Source organism: Cryptotermes secundus, unplaced genomic scaffold, assembly GCF_002891405.2.
Source record: "Cryptotermes secundus unplaced genomic scaffold, Csec_1.0 scaffold245, whole genome shotgun sequence".
Lineage (NCBI taxonomy): Eukaryota > Metazoa > Arthropoda > Insecta > Blattodea > Kalotermitidae > Cryptotermes > Cryptotermes secundus.
Window position 1 is genome coordinate 1262792 of NW_019736398.1, and position 23225 is coordinate 1286016.

The 23225-nt window shown below is 43.4% G+C and overlaps 1 protein-coding gene across 1 annotated transcript in view; it reads right to left on the reverse strand.

Annotated features, from left to right (window-relative positions):
• Positions 1–23225, reverse strand: part of LOC111869823 — a 621461-nt gene that overhangs the window by 69364 nt on the left and 528872 nt on the right. The window lies entirely within an intron of this gene.

The following is a 23225-nucleotide window of genomic DNA, read 5'->3' on the forward strand; positions in this document are numbered from 1 at the left end:
TTACACGCTTTTTTTTTTCCTTGGCACTACAGCCCCAGTGGGCCTAGGCCTACCTCCATGAACTTCTTCGTTCACTTCGGTTCTTCTAGATCTTACACATTCGGTAGGACTCCTTGGGCGGGTGATCAGCTCGTCGCAAGGCCTCTACCTGTACACAGACACAAAAAAACGCACACACACAAACTAAACATCCATGCCCTGAGTGGGATTCGAACCCACGATCCCGGTTTCCAAGCGAGCGAAGACAGTACATGCCTTAGACCGCTCAGCTACCGTGACCGGAAGAGTTACACGTACCTCATTATAACGCAGCAAGACTGGCGGTAGATAATTACAAGCTCATTGTGATTACGAACTGAGAACACTGAAAACAAAATATTTTCTTAAGATGTTTAATCTCTGAATCATCAAATCATCTATGCGGCAAGCTGCAGTTTGGCCGCGATATGATGATTCATAGCACCGCCTGCATGTGACGTAGGGAACCCCGATTCGGGAGGATGAATGTAGCACTGTCGCCAGACCTTCATTTCAACTCCTGACTTACTTCGAAGGATCCGGTCGAAAGCTTGCAGTGTTCAGCACTCACACAGTTGCAAGCAGCAACGCGCATGGCCAACATATAACTGTCGACCAGTACCTCGTCAATGAGGATATCGCCGACGTCACTGTCGGCCAACACAGTTTCGAGACGGACACAATTAAGTGTTAATACTAGAATCATTAAATAGCTGCCGCACTGTAGGGCGACTGAAGACAAAGTGAGAAACTTACAGCGCGTCTCTAAAAAGCATTATGAACAGAAGGGTAAAAAACACTGCCCTTGCAAGACCCACAGGGCTGTTGTCTGCGGTCCTTGAGCTAGAGATGCGTGACTTGCTATTGAAAAATCGATTACGTCAGTAAAAGTATTTAGTACTGGCAAGCTCCATGTATTCAGAGTATCGATTTACCTCCTAATTCCTGGGTCGCATATGAATGGTAAAAATTCGAAAATTTGTCTATTACGGAAAATCTGGGAAGACGTTTCATTCGGTCATGATGGAGGTAGAAGCATATGAACAGCCATGTCATTCCTGTAATGTAAATAAAAGCAACATGAACTCTTAAAGGCTCAAAGTCTGTCGAAGCACGACAATTTTTTTTTTCAGTGGCTTTCCAGCCCACTCAGGGCCCTGGCCTCTTATTCAATTCCGTAATCATTTTTCACAGTTGGTAGAACTCCTTGGATGAGTGATCAGTCCGCCCCAAGGCCGCTACCTACACACACAGAATAAACGCACACAAACATCCCTGCCCTGAGTGGGATTCGAACCCACGATCTCAGAGTCCAAGTGAGCGAAAGCGCTTCATGCCTTAGACCAATGTTTCTCAACCGCCGGGCCCTGGCATCAATTACACTGGGCCCTCGTCTTATAGAAAAAAGAATTTACCGGGCCGCGGTCTGACAAAGGCTGAGAACCACTGTCTTAGACCACGCGGCTACTGTGACCCGCCAAAGCGCGACAATATGCAACATAAATAAAGGTACTAATAAGTGAGATCGAATTTGTTCTGGTAGCTGGCAATTTAAAAAGTTCTCAAACTTAAAGCAGTGCGGTCGCATTTTATGAGATTCTGAAGTAGTCTTAATAAAGTCTCACTTTATGAGCAAAGTTTGAAATAACAAAAAAGAAAATCGGCAAGATTCACGAATGTGCTTCAAAACTTTGCGAACATTTCTCGCGATCTATGCGAGATCTTCGGGAACGCATCCTCGCATAAAATGCGACCGCATTGTATCATAACGATTGTATTCCCTAAAGAGGGCACTACTGCATTCATGACGACACCGCAGGTTAAATATAGAACCGCGGAGAACTGCCCGTTGAAGCGCTGTTAAGTCAGTCAGGGGCCACTATCAACACAGCTGCGCGTTCCGTATACAAGCAAATGCAACAAGCACGCCTCCCGCGGTCCCACAGCCAGGGGGATGGCTGAATCTTTCAGACGAAGACAGAGGGTTCGCAATGTTTCTATGTGATCCTACTGCAATCTCTTAATTTGTTCGGAGAATAAATTATCGCATGACGTGGAAGTGTCTTTGTCCGCCCTTCCGCAAGGCCCGTTCTGTCTTCTAGGATATCGCGCCGTGTAGTCCGGTGAAGTCAACTGAAGTTTCAGGGAAATATTTCACCTCCATCTTCTGGGTTGAAGAGTAAACCATGAAAGAATCCGGCATGCAGCAGGCAGCAAGCAAAGCTATAATTTCCGAAACGCCAGTTAACTTTCTACAGACTGCATGGCGTTATATCCCTGAAGACAGAATCTTTCTTGACAACTTCAAATGCTACAAAACTTTACTACTTTCTCCCAAAAGCACTCTTCATATGAAACATTGGGCCATTATGAATATGAATTTGACCATATTCTTAAAACTTTCAGATGAAGTACTAACTTCTGGAATGTGATGTATTTTTTTTTTCGCTGGCTCTACAGCCCTCTTTGGGCCCTGGCCTCTGATTTTTAATTTCACGATCATTTTACAGACGGTAGGAATCCCTGGACTGGTGATCAGCTCGTTGCAAGGTCTCTACCTAAACACAGGACAACACAAACACAGAATAAACACATACACATATCAAACATCCATGCTTCGTGTGGGATTCGAACTCACGATCTCGGCTTCCAAGCAAACGAAGATAGTTCATGCCTTAGACTGCTAGGCTACCGTGACCGGCGTTACTCTGTATAATCGGTTGAAAATTACCGACGTTTCGAAGGGATGTATTGCGTTCTTCTTTAGGATTGACGCGTAAGTAAAACTAGCAGCAACCACAGCAGTTACTCTAAGGACACAGCAAACATAGCAAATGCATGGCTTGCTTGGCTTATTCCCCGACCCTGAAGTTGGAGGCAGTAGTACGTTTCTCCGAAACGGCGGTAAGCTTCTGACTACATCACGTCACACGCCAGATGACGACTCTCTTCAATGGTTTTAACGGATTAGCCTTCAAACAGAGAACTCAAGTCTCCTCTACAACGTAAACCAATCTCCGCCTAATTTCTGCAGCCGAATTTGTACTTGATTACAATTTACATGATCCTAACAAAAGCTGGCAACGAACCAGAATGACGTAACTAAACATTTAGCTCCTAAACGTTATGCAATCACTGCTGCAGTGGCTTATTTTTAGGAACTTCAGAAAACGTGTCCAGTGTCTGAATCAAGAAGAGCCTTTAGGAAAGTCCGGCCCGTACTTTACTTATCCTTTGCAAATTTGTCGCGTCGTTTAGATGACGAACAGGAGAAGTACATTAACTTTAATTAGTTTCTTACAGTACATAATTACGCTCATTCACTTGCTGCCGTTATTAATATCGCATATTATAATCTGAATGGCAAATATGGAAAGATTTGGAAGGAGACGGCTGCGGCCTGTTTCATACGAGACAATAAAACACAGTCGCGGTCTGGTGAGATCATAAGAACGTCAAGAACAATCCCTTTCGGATGCAAGTAAGACGCACTAACTCTGTTCTGCCCCATTCTTCAGTATAACAAAGAAGGTGAACATGGTTGATAAAGTAGGCGATAAGTAGTTTCGCTGTTTATTCCAGTTGAATGTAATTACGAATTCGGAGAAAGCTTCACAGTTTCACTCAGCAGCAAGAAAGCTTTGCTGAGTTTCACACGGCGATTGTCTCTTGACTGTCGGGCACTCGCTGCAAGAGGCACTATTCTCGCCGCCGTCACTCCCACAAGGCTGTGCGCCAAATATGGTCTCCTACCTGATGAGTACTGAGAACTCTTTTCCAGAGGGTAAATCGAAAGCAGCGTGAAGTGAACCAGTCATCTTCACCCTCTTTGTTTCCTTTTTGTTTATACTGTTTTTCCAGCTATTTAATGACGATGACAGTATAGAGACTACACTGGGTCGATGATAGGATGATTAATGAATGTGGAACAATTGATGGAATTACAATTGGCGGGGGAAATGAAGTACTCTGAGGAAATCCGTCCCAGTGCCATTCTGTCCGCTACAAATCCCACATGACCTGACCTGACATAGAACCCGAGCAGCCCAGGTGGGAAGCCTGTCAATGCCATGGTTCTCTTTATATGGGTACTCGTATCAACAGGGTGTGGTGGTGCGGATTGGATTATACTGGCACAAAATATAGTCCACAGGCGGGCTCTTCTGAATACGGCAACGAAGTCTCAGAGTCCATAACAGATCCTGACAGACTGTCTGCCTATCGCGTACTATTATACTATTGTACCTCGTGGACTTAACAAATTTAACAAAGGATAAAAGAAATCTGTTCAAAATTTCGGCGGGAATCCTCTTGGAATGCGACATTTTGAAGATAGTGGAGGGAATGGAAGGATAACACGTTCTTAGGGAGACAGGTTCTGAGTCTCGGAAGCGAAAAGAACCACCTCGGTGCCGCGTGCAATAGCGGGTTTTGAACCCATGGCTCTACAAACAAAACGAGTTTCAGTTAATTATTTTGTAAATTTACACTGAAAGGTGTTAATATTCCTCCAAACCCATGTCAGTACAGTGAAATATGAGACAACTCCAGTGACCTTCATATGACTTTAATAAAACAGTGAAAAATTCGGTCAGCCGGGATAGCGCAGTCGGTATAGCGACTACCTATGGGTTGAACGACCAGGGAGTCGGAGTTCGAGTCCTGGTAGGGTCAAGAATTTTCTTTTCTCCATGTCGGCTCTGGGGTCAACCCAACCTTCTATCCAATGGATACGGGAGGCTCTTTCCCCAGGGGTAAAGCAGCCGGGGTGTGAAGATAACCACTCACCCCCAACTAGTGCCGAGGTCAAGAAAATTTGGATCTATACATCCACTCCCCCATACGTCTACATGGCGTAGCGCTTAATTAGTTAAGCACAGGGACAACTTTACCTTTTTACCTTTACTGAAAAATATATTCAATTGCTAAGGTCTAGATATGGCCGAACGACAGACAACCCTAATCTTATGTATACACGGTGCCAAACCCCAGAAGACTGCTTTCTTCAACCCTAATCTTGCTCCATCACTATAAGACCGGCTGAAGCATGAGAAGACGCCAGTGACATGACCTTCATACCTTAACGAAAAATTAAAAATATATTTTCATATATATATAATAATTCAATATCAAATGCAACTTACTGTCTTATCCTACTTCTCTATCACTACATGTTTTGGCCGTATACGTCCCATCATCAGGTGAGCGTTCATCTTGTCAAAACAGTTGCACTGCGCATGTGTTAAAAAAGTACATATCGGGTGTACGGGCGAAACACCTACTGACACACATGTAGGACAAGACAATAGGTTGCATTCGAGACGGAAATATATGTATACGAATACATACATCAATAGAACAGGATGCTTAAATACAATATTGAAAACGCATTCAGCTGCTAGGATATATTACTGGCGGCATGAGAGACAACCGTCATATTATAAGACTTACACACAAAATACGGAACGCATGATCGAATTTAATTAAAACACCATTGACAAATAATAGAAATCGTTATTACACGTTTCTGTTTGTCTGGACCATCATGAAAATTAAGCATGCTTATTATTGCACGAGTTATTACAGGAGCAACAAAAACGTTCTGTTGCGGGTAAGCCGGGTCACAACATGCGTGGCGCTAGTTTCGCTCCCACCTCACAAATTCGCAAGGCCGCCATGTTTTATTACTGACTAGGACATTAAGCGACATCATGTCGGGATGGCCTCTAAAAGCATAACGTTCGTGTCAAGTTTCGTGACGATCGGTAAACCAGTTCAATAACTGAAGTCAGGTAACACAGCACGGTAATCTTCTAAGTTAACCATATATTATGTGTATGTGTGTGCGTGTGTTATTTCTATCTAGGGATATTTGTTCGCTATCACAAGATTCAACAGTTGTACAGCCTACTCGGCTTTCTTTAATAAGGGAAGTAGGCTGAACAGCTGCCAAATGTTGTGATAACCTAACACGGAGCCTTGGACTGTGCGAAATGACAAAGTAGCAGGGTCTATGCCTACATAATAAACTGCAGAATGTAAAGACAACCCAATGAGACGCCTTGAAGGCTGTCAAATCGTCTGAAATAACATAAACAACAGTCTAATGTTCAGAGAAACCGAATGAGAAGCCTTAGGGGACTGTCCAAAATATTATAAAATAGTGATAATTATTATATCCAATGGGGAATCTTACGGATTCTAAACTGGTTACAATAGTGTTAACTGCCGAATGCTCAGATAAACCCCAAACGGCGCCACAAAAACATCCTAAAATGACTAAAAATTACAGTGTAAACTCACGAATGTTCAAAATTTTCTACCTACATGCGAAAATGATGAAGCACAGAACCCACGAGTGATGGAAGACAGTGTGCAAAGACATCTGGTATGTAGGGCTGCCTGTCACTAGAGATTTAATCTACATATGTAATTACCAGCTCATTCTGACATGGATTAATGACTGACCTCAATTCTACCCAGTCCCCCACCTCAAATTCCATGCGGTATCTGCACCACACATCCTTTTCTTCTCGCGAATCTCTCTTCCTTTACTACTTGGAAGAATTTAAACTTTCGTGCTCACAGAGGACATCAGCAATAAAACTGCTGTGAAAGGCGGAATGTTTTGAATTCGAGAGTTTCGTGGACATCTTTCAAAGATTTACGGCTGTTGCATTCCTGAGGTTAACACATACACGTCTGCCATGTCGTTTTCGGCTATTTTAAATACGCATAAATTTCAGGATGAACTATGATACGTAAATACGAGTAGTGAACTGAGAAGGCCGTGGGAGGAAGCGTTCATGAGATACTTCTCAGATTCGGCTGAAGAGACAGGGTCCCCTCCTATCCCTAACATCTAGGCACACGGTGACTGAGAAAAAGAAAATGATACTTCGATAGGACGCTGAAGAAAATTATTATAGCATTACTTATGGGGGGGCCCTTAGGGTTACGAATCTAGCGGTTCGTGTTATTTTTTTTATCAGTAATCTGTCAGACGACAGGTCCACAGTCTCTCCCAAAACAGTTTCTCCACTTAATGCGATCTAGAGATTTCTCCTTCAAATGAGAATATCCTCTTCTGTCTCCAAGGTCATCCAGCATCTTCTTACGTCTTCTGGTTCGCATACATGGTGTCTCTGTGTTTGGAAAGAGACTATCCAGGAAAAGTGATAATGTGGTAGTTTTTCCATTTGCTTTCCACATCGCAGTACAACAGCCGTTCAAACCACTCTGGTCACGCCTGTTGCTATACGAACTTGAACCATCTCGAGCATCATTTGCTCTGTGCTTCAAGTCGCTACTGATGACGCTGCTTCCGGCATCAGTTTTTGGTTTTTGGTGTCCCTCTTCGTCTGATGCCTACCCTTTGACCTGTCCAGCAAGGGAGGCCCTGCCAGTAGTTACGCTACCGCTGGTATAGCTCTCAGGGTCCTTGGCATACTCAAACCCCCTCACCACGATAAGGTGGAGGCACCAACGAGAGGGTTCATTTATCAGTAATCTGTCTATACGCGTATAATAATATTAAAATGGATCGTAAAGGTATAAAAAAAGGTAAAGCTAACCCTGTATCAAGCACTGGAGGCCCACAGGGTTGTAAGACGTCGAGGCTCAAACATTTTCTACACATCTGGCCCACAGATGGTGGTCAGGTTGTCAGCCGTATGCGCCGGCCGCGTTTTACCGCCAGGACAATTCCTGGTACTCATTTCTGTTAGAGGCCGAGTCCACCCCAAGATCACAGTGTGGCTGGAAGGATTAGTTCAATATAAGAATTCAATGACATCTGGAATCGAACCCGCAACCTTCCGGTTTGTAGCACAGTACCTCAAAGCGCCTCCGTAGTCTAGAGGTAACGTTCCCACCTCATGACTCGTAGTACGCGGGTTCAAATACCCGGCGGAGGTCGTCGAATTTTTAAGGGCGGAAAAATTCAGGGAACAAGTCCTCCGGGAGGGACTTTAAGCCGTGGGTCCCGTGTCGTAGCTTTACGGCACGTAAAAGAACCTCATATCTCCAAAGGAGGTCACTGAGCCAAATTAACGGACGTTTCCCGCCCAACAGCAGTCTCTAATACCTCTGGTAGATGGGGAAAGCATTATAGATACCTCTCAGCTAGTAGAGCCGGTCTCGCTGGCTGGGCGGGACTGATGGTAAGCACCAGTACCGGTAGGATATAGAGACTGGTAGAAATCATAGAGGGAAGCACAATGGACCAATACAGGTCTCAGTGCATGGGGAAACCCACCCTCTCCAATAACTAACTAACTAACTAACAGTACCTCAATCAACTGCGCTACAGCGTGCCCCCGTTGTAAAGGTATACGGCGAGAAACTGGACTGCATTCATCCGGCTCTGAATAGCGTTCACTGGTAGGCTCTTGTGAACATGGCGATGAATCTTCGAGTTTGATACAAGACGGGAAATTGCTTGAATAACTTGTCGAATATTAGTTTTTTCAGGGGCTCAGCTACATGGATTTAATTATCATGCAGAGAAACACGTTTAAAATGCTGAATTAAATACTGTTGCCTGGACAGGATGTCTGTGGTTCCCATCGGCAGTTCAAAACACTTTCGAATACTCATCATAACCACTATGGTTATGTTTTCCGTATTTTTGGAGAGGGGACAGGAACAGGAAACGAATGAAAACACACACCGGCACGGTTTCAAATACGCAGGCGCAAATGAGGAGTGGAGGGGAGGAAAGTAAGCTTATGCATAACAATTCGGACTTCCGAGACCGTGGATGCCATGTTCGCTAACAAAACGGAAAGCCACGGTTCGTTAGTTAAGTGGGATATTCGTAAATGCAAACTGTTCGCAGCATGAAATGTTTGTAATTTGATGCGCAGAAACTTCGTGGCCATAAGGGGTACTTCCTATTGTTACGACCGTGAAGTCTGGGCTCAACATTTCGCTGGGATGGGTAACATAAATGTAAAAAGTTGTTCTTGTGCTTAACTAATTAAGCATTATACCATGATGGCGTATTGAGCAGTGGGCGTATAGATCCACGTATTCTTGACCTCGGCATTAGTTGGGAGTAATCAGATTCACACCTCCAAGAAATGCATAGAGAATTTGGGGAGGAAATCTCTTGTAACACGCCCGCTTAGAAAACCATGAGAGACAAGATTAACATGAGGGTGGCGTCATGCCATTGCTCTGGCGGTTAGTCGCCGGCTTCACACCGCGACGGCCCGGGTTCGATCTTAGATCAAGTCATCTGGGATTTGTGGTGGACAAAGTGGAAATGGGGCAAGTATTCTCCGAGTGCTTCGGTTCTCCTGCCAATTCGCATTCCACCGACTGCTCCACAATCATCATCATCTGGTTCTGGTAAAACTGGCAAAACAGTGGCCGCAGTACCAAGTGAACTCAGTGTCACACTATGAGGAAAGAAAAAAAAGTGTGTGCATTTTACAATTTTTGAGGAATAGAGGCGGACGAATCTGTATCAGGATCGTGTAAAATGGCTACATTTCGTCGAAACGTCGGGTCCTGGAAGGAAACACGGGTCACTCAACTTCCGCTCACACAACAGACGACTATAACGGTATTACGTAGTGCTGCCTGACGTAAAATATCGAACAGTTGAAGCAACTGGCTGGCACTCCTTGGCTCCGTCTTGCGTCATGATCACCGGCCGACCTTTCTGCAGCAGAACTGCGTACAGAAAATAGCGCATGAGACAATTCAGTACACCCAGCGTCAGAGGCGGACGGAGGGCTGCCATGAGCCGACCGATTCTCTTCTAAATCGAGTTAACTATGATGACCCCTGGGGTTTCTAGAGCCGCTTGCAATGAACTACGTGTAGGTAAAGTGTTGACAGGTTCGGCATTATAGACCTACTCACAATACCATTTCCGGTGTTTCCTATTCATGTTTACTTCCGCAGTACATGGAAGTGAGTGGCGCGAGTCGACTGCTGCCTAAATTGCGGTTAAACCACCTTTGGTATCGACTGGATAGGACCATAAAAGGGCCAAAGACTGTTCTCCGCACGAAATAAATATTATGGCATGCAACACCCGCAACACACACACACGGCCAACAATACAGCAACAGTGTTTCTCTGTATCCGCACAGCTTGCGCATGCGTGGTAACGTCACATAAGAGAGGGTAGCATTCGCGTGACGTGTTTTCTGTTGGTTCAGCCTGCGCGCCAATGGAATGACTGGGTAGCAATCACGTGAAATGTGTTTTCTCTGCACAGTCCGTGCCGAGGAGTTATCTTGAAGACATTCGGCGCTACAACGCAGTTGAGAGTTCAGTTCTGTACGGGAGACTGTGAAGAAGAGTTGCAAATGTGCGGCTGGGAAGAGAAGACTTTATGTACAATATATGGAGTGTGTAATTCAGTGAGACTTACAGTTCCTGTGTTATAAATCCGTCGCCAGGAAACGGTTAGTGAAGACGTTATTTATGATATTAACTATAGTAATAATTAGAGAGTTATAATTATTTGTAGTTACGACCAGTAAGTGGCCAATACATCCAATTACAAATCCGAACCCCATCACCAATACAGGTGACAATACCAAAGCCCTTGTCGAGAACCGAATCCTGGACGCCCAATAACTTTACTGACCAAGCTGACACGGGGTTAGAATTAGAAATAACAATGAACATAGCACACACGGCGGAAGCTGACCTAACAGGAGATAAGAAGAAAATGAACTCAAAATGACGGCTGGGTGTTGAATGAAATTACATTTCATTACTGCGCATGTGGTTTGCTATGCCATTTTGTTTACTGTAGTAAATATTCGCCAGAGTTTCTTCACCTTTTGCACAATGCGTTCCACCGGCCATTTTATTTAAAACCCCGTAGTCACACCACAGTGAAAACAAATATCTTTTCACAACACTCATATTTTTAATTACGAAAATTTAGTATTCTACTAATGATTAATGGAAGTTCTTATTCGAGAGCTCACGTGCCAACCAGCTGATAGTCAAGTCTCATCAGTGGGACGCGTCCCATGCTATAAAAGATTTGAAGACATGAAGAATTTATTTAGTGACTAGCCTACTAGCTGGAAGATCATGGTTCGATACCTAGCAGGCGAAGCGAGTTTTCTCTCCGACATTACGCTGAGACAAACTTTTGGACCATCAAACCTCCTCCTATGTAACATTCCCTGGGAGTCCTTTCCAAAAGTTAAAGCAGCTTGGGGGGGGGTGAAGCTGACCGTTCATTTTCACCTTGTGCTGAGGTTAAGAATGCGTGTAACATGGCGGGATAATCATCACATCTAGCATGGAGGAAACGCTACTACCGAATTCACGAAAGAGCCATGACGGTACATAGCTGTACTTGGCATAGGGAAAAATACGATCACCGAATGAAATCAACCGAACTGTGACAATCTGGTATGTAGGAAATGTCATTATTTACGACAAGAAATAGTGCAATGGGGCTGCGGAACAACCGTTACTAAAAGAACAAGGCAATTAAAGCTGAAGTGTGAAGTTTTTGCTAAAAGCGTTTCACAATCGCCCATAATAGGCGTCGGCCTGCCTATTAAACATCCGTTACCAACCGATATTTACCTCCAAAGAAACGCAATATATTTGTACCTTTGAATCTTACTATTTCTATGCATTTCGAGATATCAGCTAGTTACACAAAGAAATACCATTACTTGGGTTCTTCGAAAAACAAACAATAGATGGAAACCACAGTCCAGTTAGTTGTGAGAAAGTCAGGAAATGAGACAAGCCAGAAGTAACAAAGGTAACACGGTTGAATTCCTATGAAAATCGAACCAAACCTCATTCATGGAAACCAGGTAACAGCCACTCCTTATACTTCTGCCTTCCGCGAATGAGGCTCAAGCCTGCTCAGACTTCAAGAGCATCTTTTATAACGATGTCATTCCAGTTTCCTGGGTTACAGCGCATCTAATGGCGGGTTGTGTGTGAGCTGAGATGTCGAAATGGAAGACTGTAACAAACTTCAAGGTAACATTCAGGCATTCGCTTGCTGGGGCAGAATTTTATCATTCAGAACCGCTGATTTGGAGCCGAGATTTGAAACAAGAGCCCCCTGAATACAGATCATAAATTAGGAAAATCAATCGCTATGCTCGAGTTGGATGTCCTTATTTGGCAGCCTCTGCAGCATTTTGGTTTCTACCGAGAAGCAAGTTTCGGGACTGTTGTCGAGTCTGTTAAGATGGGTTATATCATTTTAATTTGTAGTCCACTATTCCACCAATTATCAAATAAATAATTACTTCTCGATCTTCTCATTTTCTGTATTGTCTGCTCTAATAAATCAAGCGAAAAAAAAAGAAAACAAACTCCGCGGCTTGAGTCCGCAAACGAACTATACCGACCGAGCGACCGCCGCTTGTCGGCGAAGTTAGTGCCAACTTTAGCGGACAGATGGCGTCGCGTGGTCAGCGCAACGAATCCCCACGACTGTTAATCTCGGTTTTCTAGACCGGAGAAGCTATTTCCTTGAAATAGCTCATCAATCATCCTCATGAGGCTGAGTGGACCCCGTTCCAGATCCACTACTTCTCTGAAAATCTGGTAGCGCAGGAAATCGAACCCGGACCTCTAGATCTGTAGCCAGAAACTGATCACTAGACCACAGATGCGGTCAATAAATCCAGTTACACTGAACAAAAATGTAATATCCGCTTCTTTGCCTGTTTTAAACCAAGTTTCACTTCAATATGGAGCCGGGATGGCTCAGTAGGTGTACCGGTGGGCTAGGGGCTGGGATTCGATAACCGGTAGGGGCAAGAGATTTTTCGCTACTCCAGAGCGTCCAGTCAGTTTCTGAGTACCACAAAGCCTCTTATCCAATGGGTAGACGGGGCTTTTCCCTTAGGGGTAAAGCGTCCAGGGCGTGAAGTTAACCACTTAACATCTTGTGCCGAGGTCAAGAATGGTGGAGATTGTATATCTCCACTCTCCAATACGTCTTAATGGCGTGGTGGTTAATTAATTAAGCACAGGGCCAACTTTAGCCTATTCACTTCCATATGCAAGCCTAAGAACTGTCACTCCTTTTTAAACTTCGCGTCCGTTTGTCTCCCTTTTCGCATTACGTGTTCTGGCCATTGTCCGAACGTATTCCTTCGCGTCTATGTATCATTGTTTACCTCACATTATGCTTCGTAAGAAGTGGTGTTCACAGATCAGCATAAAGAGTCACTAGCGCTATCTGGGGCCATGTGTAAAAAGTCGTTGTCATATGAAATGAGTTCCTCCAGAGATGACATGGAATAACCACAGAAAACAGGCATATGTCGCTACTTCTATCGCCGGCACTGTGAGGTGATGTAGTGTGGAGGAGCAAAAAGGGAAGTTCACAGTTTTATCACGGATTACCTGGAAGATTACTAGTACTTCTGTCTCACAACACAGCATATTTCCCTACAAAATTTGCTTTACGGTCGCGGATGTATATATATAGTATATACGTGTGTTTACGGCGTATATTCTTCACTACTGCCATATTACGAAGTTACCAGAAAGATGACCCACGGTTCATCCTCTTCCACACCTCGAGGAGTTACGTAAACTTCCGTTTAAAATGAAAACAGAAACAGGCCGCTGGGGAGACCTTGGCATAAACGAGACGGTAATATTAAAATGAATCTTGCAAAAATTGAGTGGGCTGAGTTCAATTCACAGAAGGTCTAGTGGGGCTAGTTGTAGGGTGTGATGAACACGGTACTCAACAAAGTTAGGAAAATATGATGAATTTATTGGCCAGTTGAGGGCCGGTAGGCTTCTCGAGAAATTCCTTTCTTTCACCTGCCTTCACGTTAGTATATTTCTCGGCTTATTCGACCATGAAGATGGAGATGTGTTAGACCGAAATATCGGTTGACTTCCAACGAACTACGAGGCGTTATATTGCAGAAGACAGAACTCTTCATACCCATCGCTGTGAGAGCCTCAAATCCTAGTAGTCCTTTTGTTTGCAAATTTGACCATCACGCAGCTGCCGATGTTGTAACTATTCTCTCCTTGCAGAAACAGTTAATATCCATGCTTCTCAAATCCGTCTTACTCCACAAACTGCAGAAATCTGTTAAGCTCTCTCGTAGGCCTGGAGTTCATTTCAACATTCGTTTCAGAGTCTGACTCGCTTGCATCTGGGCAAATTTTCCTTTTCTTAAATTTGTGATTTTTGGAGTTCAGCTTTAAGTACAACCTCATCTGAGCACCTTTTCCTACCATCTTTCACTGTGTCAGTAGGCTTGTTAGGTTTCAGCAGTCTCCTCTCGACAATGTTCGTCAGCATTAGAACGGGCACTTAGTTCATGCGATGGGGCCGCGCCATAACTCAAGCGGTTAGTCGATGGCTTCCCACCGCGACGGCCCGGGTTCGATCCCGAGGTCTGGTCAAGTGGGATTTGTGGTGGACAAAGTGGCTCTGGGGCAGGTTTTCTCCGAGTACTTCGGTTTCCCCTGCCAATCTTCATTCCACCAATTGCTCCACAGTCACCCTCACCTATCATCTGGGGCTAGTACAATAGGCCAGAAGTGGCCGCATTGCAAGGGACTTAGTCCCACCCCACTAGCAATAAAAAAATAGTTCCTGTGATCGGCTCATAGTTCTTCTAGCATATACTAACTTGCGCCGGTCACGGTAGCCGAGTGGTCTAAGGCAAGTACTGTCTTCGCTCACTTGGAAACCGGGATCGTGGGTTCGAATCCCACTGAAGGCATGGATGCTTAATTTGTGTGTGTGCGTTTTTCTGTGTTGTGTACAGGTAGAGGTCTTGCGACGAGCTGATCACCCGCCCATGGAGTCCTACCGAATGTGTAAGATCTAGAAAAACCGAAGAGAACGGAGAAGTTCATGGAGGTAGGCCTAGGCCCACTGGGGCTGTATTGCCAAGGAAAAAAAAAAATACTAACTTGTGTGCTATTCCATATACATAACAAAAGTTCTACCCAATACACAAGACCCAGCACTGTACGCTACACACAAGCCAATTTGTAGACTGATAACAGATATGTTATAAACGCCAATGTTTTGCAGGAAACAAAACGAAATATGGTTTCTGCATCTAACCATAGTCCAATATTACGATACAAGAACACAGCTGTTTTCTGGTATCACGTAAAAAAACTGTGACTTCCACGATACAATGCTGTTGTATAACGCTGCATTAATGGCCATGAGAAAGGTAAAACAATTAATCAAGCTCCAAGGCTCGTACAACCCACACACGTTCTGCATACAAATGACACTATGCAGATAGCAATTTCTAAAACCACTACTTGGACCTTCACGGTACTTAGGCGTGTCTTTATTTCCGGATTGCCGATTAGCCCTTTATAAACTAGGGCCAGCTACGTATACGTGATCTAATGTTAAACAAAGTTTATGTGCGTGGTTCGCTTCCTCCTCAGAACAGCGATTATTCCTAACTGATCTCTGTAATGGAGATGCAGCGTGTTTTCTATGGAGAAAGATGACTTTTAAAAAGTTATTTACATCAACTCCGTCTTATGGAGGGTCCCATGCTGCGGTCTGTTCGGTTGACATGAAACATGTAGCTGGCAACATTTGATAACCTTTGCCCACGTAATGAGACGTTCAAAGGTTCGAACCGGCAGCTCAGTATATCACAACCTCACGTCACAATGACAGTTTTATGCTGGAAGCCACACGTGGCTCGATTAGGACATAGAAGTGAGCACTGGGTGGCATGGCTTCCTAGCGCTGTAATTACCATATTACACAATACATTCCTTTCTCTCACAAGATAAACCACTGCTCTCAAATACTTAAGCGGGAGAGAACTATATATGCTCTTGAGCTCCAACTGTAACAGATGAGGGTTTTCGCGCGTCATACAACATTAACCTGAAGAAAAATAAATTTTTCAGTTTGTTGCACAATGAAATTTGTAGGGGGAACAATTCTTTGTATATATGGCGGGACCCGGGCGAAGAATCATCCACCTAAATGTTCGTATCTACAGAGGACAGAGAATTACGGGTTGTGCTCCCAGACTCCGAGAGGGATTCGAACCCGCTATCTTAGTGTTCAAATAATTTAAGACGCATGCGCCCACTACAGATGCTGGGCATATCTTAGGGCAGTGTTTCTCAATCGCCGGGTTGCGGGCCGGTACCGGGCTCTCGTCTTATAGAAAAAAAAAATTACCAGGCCGCGGTCTGAAAAGGTCGAGAACCACTGTTTTACGGTCATTTCATTTACCAGCTGCGTATACAAAGCGTCGTTGAATGGGCGGTAGAATAATTGGCCTATGATGAGTCACTAGCGTTGAGAGAGGCAAAAGTGGCCTTGGCCTACTTTACAGAGACGACGTAAGACAAGCTAGGAACAGCTGGTTTCGGCCGGGAATAGAGCGGACGTAAGGAAACTAGGAAAAGCTGCTCGGGGCAGTTTATTTCGGTCATCAATACTGTCTGAACTTAAAAGACAAATAGACAACCGTTCTGGAAGAGGGCTAGACAACTGCTTACTGATAGAAGACTTTAATACTGATTATTTTATGCTGAATCTTATTTACAACTGCCTTCTCATATACATCCACCATACACACACGGCACCTTACACATAACTTCCCGCAAATAGGATGAAATGATCCATAAACGGCAGAAAATATCCCTTCATTACTAACAGTATTTGCATATCAAAAGTTATTCAGAGAAGTGGCTAGCATTCTTAAGCAAGCAATCTCTATTTNATAATTTAAAATCTGCTGTTATAAAATAATTTAAAAAAACCTAAGGGAATGAAAATCTTAATGTCATTCAAAAACTATAACGCAGTATACTTCGCTTTAACAGTCGTGAATACCGCACATTTTGGCCAGAGCACGCATACATAACCTGTTTGGGTCTTACAGTCAGAAGAAACGCAGACGTTAACATCTACGCTTATATGAATATTTTCCTTGTCAAAATCATAATGCTATACAACCAATTATCTTTAAAGAAAAAAAGAATAACACCCAAATCAAGAATTATTTACTCGCGTAATAAAAAAAAAATAGGGATGAGAAGTTCGAATCACATCCAAAAACTATTCCGCTGTGCCACCACACCGCTTCAGCAGACGCTGCCACCGTACATACCGGCAAGGGTAGGGATACAATTCCGTCATTTAGTTGGGCATTCTCTTTCACGGGCTCAGTATCAAAACGGAAACAGGAAGAGTTCCATCTTCTGGGAATAAGGCCGTGCAGTCCGTTTAAATCAACACACAAACAGAGAGGTACACCTGTAAAGTTGGGGGCACGCGGTAACGCAGTTGGTTGAGGCACTATGCTACAAGACGGAAGGATGCGGTTCGAGTCCCGGGGGGGGGGATATTTTTAATTGACCTAATCCTTCTGTAACCGCTCACTTCCTTTGTGCCCTTTTCGTTGTGCGCCACTCCACCACCGCTCACTTCTTTGGGTTCTTTTTGGTAGTCGGTAGAGTTGAGTTCCTATCCCAGGGTCTTATAAGGGTCTGGCTCGGACAGGGCAGGAAGAACACTTCACTACAATCACCCACCTTTCGACGGTTGCACTTGGTAGTCCTTTAATACCTTCCGGCTTTCTGAATACAGCTGAATTTCTTACTACTGTTGCTTTGTACTGTATTTATACTATTCTACGGAAGGGCCGTAGTGGTAAATTTAGTGTCCGACTTTGCCGAAAATAGTGTCAAGACTCCTGAGGTGGAATGCCTCTCTCTCTGAAACCTGAGGTCCACGAACCCCAGACTCCAAGAGAAATCCACTCCTCCACTTCTACCATTGGTTAATTTCCAAACTAGGAGGTTCCCTAAATTTTGAATTCCCAATCATGTTGCTCTGCTATGTGATTCTGGCAGATGCTGACCTGACGCTAAGGATGACAGCNGCCTCAACGTCTCAAAACCCTATGGGCCTCCACGGCCTGTTACAGGTATACATTTACTTTTTCACACCTGAATGGTTGCTTTCCTCGTCAGCATCACAACGCACGGCCGCAAAAAGACAAAAGCAATAACAACACTCAAAGCTAGGAAACTAAAGTTCACTCATGTCAGTTTAAAATAAAGAAACGGACTGAGGATGAGGTCTCGAATCGTATTCGAAAACTACAGCTTAACGTATCCGCTTCGCCCCAACAGCAGTGGGTACCGTACGAAGTTATTCCTGTGCTTAATTAATTGAGCACCAAGCCATGTGGATATATGGGAGTGGGACTACACCTTCGCCATTCCTGACCTCGGCACTAGATGGGGGGGGGTCAGCTTCGCGTCCCGGTCGCTTTATCCCCTGGAAAAGAATTCCAGGTTCCCATTGGATAAGAGGCCGGGTGGACCTCAGAACTTATCTGAACGCTATGAAGAAGAGAAAAGTCTTGCCCCTACAGAGAATCGAATCCCGGTCGTCCAGCCCGTGAACCGTCGGTATACCGACTGTGCAATCCTGGCTCTCTAGAGCAAGGATTAAATTTCATAATATGTGTAGCTGTTCTCTCGTAGGAAATAAACAACAGAAATGTTTACATACATTTAATATAACACTGCTGTACAAACAGACTTGATGGATCCACGTATTCTACACTTCCGAAAGTACACACAGATGCAAACTAAAACAGATACCAAAGAGAAAAACTGATAACTATAATTTCATGAGAGTCGAGCCATCATCAAAAACTGAGAAGACAACATAAATGTCCTTGACCCAGCTATTCTCGTGTTACTAACGCACGTCACTTAATAACTGATTTCACTCACCAGAAGACTGAACGACGGCCATTTCTTAATATTCCAACGCGTACACTAAGCACTCCAGATCAATAAGACGCCACATTTCTAACGCGGAGCGAACACGAGAATTTTCACAGCCGCAACACTGTAATCACTTTCGTGAACGAACGAGGCCACTAAAACTGGAATGACAGGTGTTTAAAGCACACGTTATGCAATGGGCCCCACGTGACATTCCCCTCCCACAAGCACACGCGGACTAAACCCCACGTGACCATCCTTCCACTGCCGCCAACTGCAATTCAGTAACTCCACCTCCTCTCCGCATCGGCTTCAGCACATTCCGTGTTACGCGGTTGGTTACCCCACGTCAAATGCTTCCCCGACATTTGATCTAGTTTATTCTCATTCCGCACCGAATTCGATAACAATTGAGTGTCATATTGCATGTAATGTACCCAGTCTCATTATGGAAACAGTACCGTTTCGGCAAAGGATAGTTGTACTACTGAACAAGCTAAGAAAAACTCTAGTTTCTAAAAGATGTGGACGTTATATTCTACTTATGATAGCATCCAGTGTAAATGAGCTTCCTGGAAACGTTTGTGGACAATGTAACATCTTTGACAGCTAAGAAGTCTGGAGAAAGGTCGCTGTACTGTTGCATTCTCTTTCCAGTGAAGTGAAAAGAATGTAAAGCTGCATTCCAAAATTCCTGTAAACCATGATTTCTCAGACTGTGGGTCATGATCCCAATGGACTCGCAAATTTCTCAAGAATCATATTTCAGCAACCTACTGCAATAATGACTTATTTTTACTATTTAAAATTCTGACTTCTGCAACTTTCATTATACATGGTGGTAGCTGTGTAGGGGAAACACATGTAGTGGACAAACAAATAAAACGTGGCAAAGAATCGTCACACAACCACCCAACATTAACCAAAGCTGCAGCAAAATACAGCTCAGACATGTATAAAGGAAGAAATGAATTTAAGTGGGGTTACCAACCTAGAAGTAATTTCGTGAAGAATGAGAATGATGAGCTGCTTGTGGACTCCAACAACATCTTTAATGGGTGGAAGAACTAATTCCCTCAGCTACTGAATGTGCATAGGGCCAGTGATGTTAGGCAGACAGAAATACATACAGCTGAGCTGTTAGTATCTGATCCTAGTTCTTTGGAGGTTCAAACTGCTGTTGCTGAGTTGAAAAGGTACAAATTGCCAGGCAGTGATCAAATTACAGCAGAACTTATTCAAACAGGAGGCGAAACATTACATTCTAAGATCCACAATCTAATTACTTCTATTTGGCATAAGGAAAAATTGCCTGATCAGTGGAAGGAGTCTATTATTGTACCAGTTCACAAGAAGGGTGATAAAACTGACTGCAGTAATTATCATGAAATATCACTGCTATCAACGACATACAAATTTTATCCAATATCCTTTTCTCAAGGTTAAGTCCATATATAGATGAAATTCTTGGGGATCAGAAGTGTGGATTTTGATATAACTAATCAACTACTGATCAAATCTTTGTCATTCGTCAGATACTGGAGGAAAAAATGGGAGTACAATGAGACAGTACATCAGCTATTCATAGACTTCAAGAAAGTCTATGATTGAGTTAGGAGGGAAGTACTGTATAATATTCTGCTAGAGTTTGGGATACCCATGAAACTAGTTAGGCTGATTAAAATGTGTTTAAACAAAATGTACTCTAAAGCCCACATAGGTAAATATTTGTCTGATAATTTTCCTGGCCGGAAAGATCTAAAACAAGGAGACGCTTTATTACTACTACTTTTCAACTTTGTTCAGAATATGCCATTAGGAAGGTCTGGAAAACCAGGTGGGACTGAAATTAAACGGGACACATCAGCTGTTGGTCTATGCTGATGATGTGACTCTACTGGGTGATAACATAGATCTTACTTACTCATGGAGCTGGGCCCTTCTTGGGGAGCTACAAATTCTGCAGCTACTCAAGAATTTCCCAGCATTTTATGGAACCCAAAGGTTCATCACCATGTTCACAAGAGCCCTCCATTGGTTTATATCCTGAGCCAGATCAATCCAATCAATACCATCCCTACCCATCCTATCCCTCTAAGAATCATTTTAATATTTTCCACCCACCTGCATCTTGATCTTCCCAGTGGTCTCTTTCCTTATGGCTTTCCCACCAATATCATATATGCATTCCTCTTCTCCCCCATTTGTGCTATGTGCACTACCCACCTCATCCTCCTTGACTTCATCATTCTAATTATACTTGGTGAAAATGATGTTATGAAGCTCCTCATTATGTAGTTTTCTCCAACCTCCTGTCACTTCATCTCTCTTCGATCCGAATATTCTCCTCAGCACCCTGTTCTCAAATACCCTAAGTCTTAATGTCAGAGACCAAGTTTCACACCCATACAGAGCCACAGGCAAAATCATAGTTTTGTATATTATAATTCTTATGTTTTGGACAGCAGACAAGAAGAGAAAAGGTCCAATATTCTCAATTTCCTCCTGAATCAGGTTTTGATTTGTTATCGTCGTTCCCAAACAGATAACATAGTGTCACGTGTTTGTCACGCAACGCGACAAGAAATTGTGTGAGTTCTTGAATGAATGTCTTTATTGGACAGTCACTTTTACACTTACAGTTATTCTCCACCTATAATGTCCTTTAGACGTTTCTTCTCCAATGTTACATCACTTCTGCTCTAGTCAGATAAGAACTCTTTCCTGCTAAAGTCGAATACAAACTGAACTAGTCTCATCTCGAAGTTGGACTGTTATATAGCTTGCCCTCAAACTGAATAGGATTACCTTGTCAAAGGGTTAATTTCCCCCCCTGCCATGCAATGAACGTGGGAATACGTGTCTGCCTCAAACAATTAATTTGTAACGGTGGAAACACCACTGCTAGACTTTTATTTCCAGGGCAATGGTTTCCTAGGCTTCGCTGCCTAGGAACTGCTAGCCATTGTATAGCAATGGATGTGTTCTGGTTCCAAATATTCCGGCTCTAGGCAGCATGCCACATTAGATGCTATATAGAAAAACACATAAACTTTAATCGACACTAGTAAGGAGGCTGGTCCAGTAGTAAACACAGAGAAAACTAAGTATATGTTGCTGACTCGTCACCAGAATGCAGGGCCAAATTGTGACATAAAGATGGGAAACAGATGTTTTTAAAATGTGGCACAGTTCAGATATTTGCAAATGACTAACAAATAAAAACCTGATACAGGAGAAAATTATGAGAATACTGAATTCATGTAGTGCGTGCTACCATTCAGACCAGAACCTTTTGTCTCCTTGTCTGTTGTCTAAAAATATAAAAATTAGAATATACAAAACTATAATTGTGCCTGTGGTTCTGTATGGGTGTGAAACTTGGTCTCTGACATTAAAGGGAGGAACATAGACTTGAGGCAAAGATTTATGTGAGTATATAATGTGATGCGTTGCACCGAATAGACTGAGGATGTTTGGAACAGGCTGCTGAGGAGAATAATTGAACCAAAGAGAGATGATGTATTGGGAAGTTGAAGAAAACTTATAAGGAAGAGCATCATAACTTTTTCTCTTCTCCAAGTAGAGTTAGAATGACAAAGTCAATGAGGATGACACTGGCAGGGCATGTAGCATGAATGGGGGTGAAGAGGAAAGAATACAGGATATTGGTGGCAAAGCCAGAAGGAAAGAGACCACTACAAAGACCAAGTCATAGGTGGGTGGACTTTGTTAAAATGGATCTTAGAGAGATAGGGTGGAGTGGGATGGACTGCATTAATCTGGCTTAGGATAGGAACCAATGTGGAGGGCTCTTGTGAACATGGTGATGAACCTTTGGATTCCATAAAATGCTGGGAAGTTCTTGAGTAGTCGCACAATTGGCGACTTCTCCAGAAAGGCTGAGATCCGTGATTTTTTTTTATTCGGATCCCCTGAGTTCTGCTCATTTTCTATCCTTGCTTACAAAGAACGGTTACAAAATCTTGTTTCAATTCTGGCCATATGAATTTAACATTACTGTGGTGACATAATGCCTGTAATGTACTTATGCATTTTGACCTGAGACCAATTATAACAGCTTCTTGGTTGCATTTCAGTTTCCTTCCCCCTTATTCCTGAATGCTTACACTGACACCCAATCACATGGGGAGACCAAATGACTCACTGTTATAATTAAAGTCCAAGGAAGAACAAGTTTGATTTTCTGGGATACAATGTAGTTCGGTGAAAATCAACCTGCATTTTGGAGGAACATATCAGCTCCACCTTCAGGGTTCAAGAGTAAGCCAAACAAGAAATCAATGTGAAGCAAGCAGCAAGCAAAGTTCAGTTCCGAAAATGGACATGCTTTATTCTCCAAAAGGTTCGTTGACTTTTATCAGATTTGGATAAGGCACTATGCTACAAGTCGGAAGGTCGTGGGTTCAAATACCGATGAGGTCACTGGGATTTTTTTCAATTGACCT